The sequence below is a fragment of the Lissotriton helveticus genome, chromosome 6, assembly GCF_964261635.1.
Source record: "Lissotriton helveticus chromosome 6, aLisHel1.1, whole genome shotgun sequence".
Taxonomy (NCBI): Eukaryota; Metazoa; Chordata; class Amphibia; order Caudata; family Salamandridae; genus Lissotriton; species Lissotriton helveticus.
The window spans coordinates 758,095,227-758,100,528 of record NC_136067.1 but is presented as its reverse complement, the minus strand read 5'-3'; positions in this window follow the sequence as shown (position 1 = coordinate 758,100,528).

Here is a 5,302-nt window from a genome sequence, read left to right as displayed (position 1 = left end):
TTTTGGAGCAACTTCAAAAATGTGAATTAAGGTGTGTGTCGCTCTTGCATTACTTTGCGTGGTGCAAGAGTGACGCAAACTGGGTCATAAATATGGCCTGAGATCTGCAAGTGTTTTGAAAGGCATAGGAGACTGCATCCATTTGTACTGGCCAAAGTCAAGCTTTGCGGTAACATCAAGGAAGTCAACAGTAAATACCGGCACACCAGAGAAAACAAACAGGCCAGAAACCTCCTTAAAAGCTCCATACATTGACCTATCAGACCAGCCCCTAAAGCACTGCCCAATTGCCTTAAAGGCCAGTCCAACCCTACGTAGAACACCTTGCAGTGTTGTCAGTTTAGAAGCATGCTCAGTTTTGAGCAGTATATTATGCCCACCAAGAAGAATGTGGGCCAGGCATGGATTATCATTTGGATGTCAGCTTCAAGTCTATGGTAGTGTACTTCCTTCAGCAGGGTAAGCTAGTACAATTCCTTCTTAATGTACTTGACAATATATATTGTGATAAAGATTTAGAGGGATTCATATATTTTTATTTTGCAGTTCCAATGAAAATGCCACAAAACACCCACCACTCAGTGTTTCCACACGGGTTCTAAGTTAAACATAACTTCACAAGTGTGATTGGCCCTAACACCTGCAACTGGAAAGAGCCCAAAATGCAACATGAGTAGACCAACTTGTTTCACTTAAAACCCACCCATGTTTTGCAATGTGGGTAGCTGTGGGATTTTGGCCTGGGCTCGACTACTACCCAAGGCAATCTACGAAACCCAGACATTTATGAAAACTAGACACCAAGGGTAGTCCAGGGTATTGAAATTCCTGAGGGCCCCATAAGGCTTTCTTACTCATGAGGTTTTGTAAACATTAAACTTTGGCTAAAAAATCCATTAGATCCATGCAAGGTATACCTACTGTACTCCCTCATGTGTCAAGTTTAAAAAAATGTCTGGGCTTAGTAGGTTTACCTTGGAGGCAGCCAAACTTGGGCCCAAATGCAGCAGCTCCCCTACTGCCCATGTTGCTTTTTGAGGTATTTTGTTCCAGGGGTGCTAGGCTGTCACACAAGTGGGGTAGCATTTTCATTAGGAGAAGTGTGAAAATGCTTGATGAAGGTATTTTGAATGTCTTCATACATTCATAACGTGTAGATCAAAGAAATATTAGAAAAATGAATGATTTAGGTAATGTTTGGGGCTTGCAGGACATTGTGGCCAACAAAAGGAAGTGGGATTCACACCAGGCAGACCACCCTGAAACCCCCTTAGAGTCTAGTTTTCAGAAATTTCTGGATTCAGGCGACTGAGCATGGCCCCAAATAATACAGCTAATCATCAAGGCAAGCAAGAGGTAATATGTATGTACCCTTATCCTTCTGGTCAATGGTCCAGATTCACAAAGATAACTTGCACTTTTTAGCAATTTATACTTATTAGGAAGTTTGCTACTTTTTGACTACTCACAAAATCCAAAAGTAAATTTACTTCAAAAGTGTAGCTCACAAATCTCGGCGAAATTGAAAGCCTGGTCCTATACACTTTTCAGTAATTTACAATGTTAAATTAAATTACTACTTTTTAGCTATTCTCAAACTTCAAGAATAAATTTACTGCAAACATGTAACTTACACTTTTTTTGTACCCAAAAAGTAGAACGCTTACTCAAAAGCCCCATATGTCAAATATTTCAAAACTGCAGCAAAAATAAATCAATTTTTCCCTTGCTTGCTCTGGAGTTGGGAATGCACTAAGTCTCAGATACTTAGAAAGTCTGTTGTAGCCGGCTTGGGGGGCATAGGCCCACGCCCAAGTCAGCTGCTCCCTCCCACAATAATTGCTCCCTGTAACCTAGTGGAATTGATCCTTGCTCAGGGATTACATGCCCAATGTTATTCCCAAGTAGGGATCCACGGGGAGAGCCAGCAATGGAAAGAGGATATTATCCCTTTTCCGGTACAGCCTGTCCCACACTGATTGGTGCAAAGGAGGCAGAATTATGCCTTCTGGCACTGATCAAGAAGTGAAACTACTGGGTATCATAGATGTGTGGATTAGGGATGGGGCATGGATTGAAATGATTCCGCTTTTGCCCCAACCTTTGGGAAACAAAGGAAGCCTCCAGTGCTTGCTGGCTAAGAAAATCTGAAGGAAGTAAGAAAAAAAGGGAAGTTGCCAAGAGTATGTCTACACAACTTTACACTCAACCAAAAATGGAAAAGGTGTGCTGCACCAAAAAATAACAGACCACACACAAACACACACACACAATATGCAATTAACTTAGTTAAACAAAACATTATATTTGAATTACCAGCTTGCACTTCCACATCCAGTTTAAGGTGCTGTAGCAGGGCCCCATCCCATCAGTCAACATTTGCTTAGTGATATGTAATGTGTTACTGGGACCATGTACTGATGATAAATTAGTACAAACCCTGGGTCAAATGACTCAGTGAAAAAGCCACTGTGGGAGGAGTTAAGTCTTCACAGAGCTGCCAATAGTATGGTGAGAAGGTGCAGCCACACTAGAAAATTCATGATATCACCAACCCAAATTAGAAAAACATATGTAGCTTGTGAAAACAGTGGCAGGCCTGTTCCTGACATTGTTCCTCTGCTGACCTGAAGATGAAAATAGGGGGGCAGCGGGGGCCATTACCTCTGCTGACCTTGCTAGCTGTTGACCATAAAATGTGTCCCTAAGCCTATAATTACTAGTGATTTTTAAACTAAATCTGATCGACATGCATTAGTTTTTTGTATTACGATGCATCGAAAGGAAATTAATCAGCTTATCTATATTTAGGACTCAGACCCAATAACTTGATCTTAGTTGATTGTTGTTGTACAGAAACTCACTTGTACTGTGTTATGACATTTCGCTGTGTGTACACTTATGGTCTACTAGAACTCTCTTTGATTTGCCCTACCTTAAGGATTTGTAGTTGATGCTCTATTTTCCGCTTGAACCATCTTGTATGATACACTGAATGCTTTGGAAATTGTACTACTAAAGATTGCATTGCGAATATTATGAAATGAGTCCCTGGTGATGCATTAGTTCTCATGAAATAAAAAAGGTGTTTGGCTACATTGTGTCCTACCGTGTTCCTTTAAGGAACATAGACAGCATTAAAAAAAAATCTCTTTGGGAATGCGAATGCACGGATGCTGGTCAGCTGTTCCTTGTAGGCCACCATCCCTGTGGAGCAGCCATTCACAGATGGTAGCAAAAAGTGTCATGCAAAACAAATGTTCATTAGGTAGGTCTTTATGACTCCCTTTGACTTGAGGTTTGCTATTCAACAGACTAATACACAGGTCACATCTTAAAATGCAACACATTGCTGCAAAATTCTGTCCTCAGTTTGTGATCACTTCTTCTGACATGTCCCTTTTCACATCAGGCCCAAAGATCTATTCCTCAATCCGTAGCAGTGATACTATTCGTAGCTCGAGTCTCGTTCACTCCCCATTCTGGTATACGCTTTAAATGGCATTACTGTATCTGTTGTTCAATGGAACAGTCGTACTTTAATGCAAACTGATGCTTGCATAATTAATTGTCTGTGAGATCTAAGACTAGAAAAATGCTTTTAGTGCAGGATCACTCTGTAGTCACTGCTGAGCCGGTAGATTAATCTATCCATATTAAAATAGTGGTAAACACTGATTTCTGTGCTGGGGGCTGCCCTAGATGGGCAGGGAAGAGTGTTGGCCAAGGCACATTCACAACGGGCAAAAGGAAGGCACTCGCCCACAGCTATTAATGACTCTGGGACTGACCACAAGCGGTCTTCCACCATTTATTTAACGCCTTGGCCACGCCCGAACAAGGTGGTGTGTGCTGACATCAGGCCATATCGTATTGCCCGGGTGGCTCACTACATCCTACCCAACATTAGATGACAGGAACCACCTGGACTTGGGTATAAACAAAATTGCTGGCTCTCTGACTGGGGGTCAGGTTGGGTCTCGGTCCATTCAAGTGGCTTCTCCTGCCCAGTGAAGCCATGTGCACTCCTGATGTTGTAGAGTCTGGCCTTGCACCACCTGTGTGGGTCACACTTCTTCTCTGAGTCCATTGTTGGGAGTCTCCCAGGCTGCCAGAGCACTCCAATTCATCTGTACCTTTAAATGTTGGGCTGTCACTGGGTATGTCATTGTTTTCTTCTTCCTCCAGCAGTTGATCTAAACTATATGTTTTGTGTGGTTACCTCATGCCCTTGCTGGACGATTATCATTGCTCTGTTTACTTTCGTCATGGGCCATGCTCCCCTCTCAAACTGGGTGCAACTTCCCATCCTGCGTGGTGGTCCCTCAGCAGGACTCGATCTCCCACAACCAGATGCCTTTCGATGGCCCTCGTTGTCTGGCTGACTCTTTAATTTCTTTTCTAGTGCCCCAGTAGCATGCCCTCCGCGTCTAATGGTCGGACACCAGCCTGGGCCGGTCAGGATGTTGCCCTTTACATGCCTTTGAAACAGCAGGTGCCTTGAGGGGAGCATTGAGGCATGCACTGAGGCGTGTTGTGGTATACCCTCAAAAAACTGTGCAGGCTCCACTTAAGGTCCGTGTTTTGATCCACTGCAATGCAGAGGGCTTTGTTCAAGGTTCTCATAAACCTTTCTACTGTTCCATTGGCTTGGGACCTCTGATGCATTTTTTTCTGGTGCTTTATTTCAGACACCTCTAGGTATTCTCAAAAAGTTGTGCCCTGAAAATGGGGTTTTTAAGAAAAGCAACAGCTCCTGTGGGAAAAATAGGAACTCTTCTTGATAAAGGTAATGCGCAATAGGGCTGGCTGGATGGTCTTTGGTAGAGCATATACTGTGAAGGTATTCTCCAACAGGAGTTTTACATTGGAAAACACTGTTGTGCTTAGCAGCTCTGCATAAGAGTACTTGGACTGGCCGTCGACCATGACCATGGTTAACCTGCCATTGGGAATCTCCAGACAAACCTTTGCCCAAGTAGCCATTGATATGTCTTCTGTGGCAACCGGTGCCAGTGTGGTGGCGCTCCCCATGATCGGACAGGTCGGACACTGCCACATGACTTCTTCCACTCTGGTGTCTATGCTGAGTAATCCCAACTTTCTCTTTATTTGTGCCTTAGTTTTCTTAGCCACTTGGAGTCCCTCATGGGCACGGTTGATCAATTGGTCCTCCAGTGAATTGGGTACAAAGATGTGTTGGCCTCGAATTATGATGTCTCCTGCCATAGACCTCAGCTAGTCCCTTATTTTCCATAAATGAGACAGCAGAGTTTTCTCTGCTGAGTCCCGTTAGTTGGCG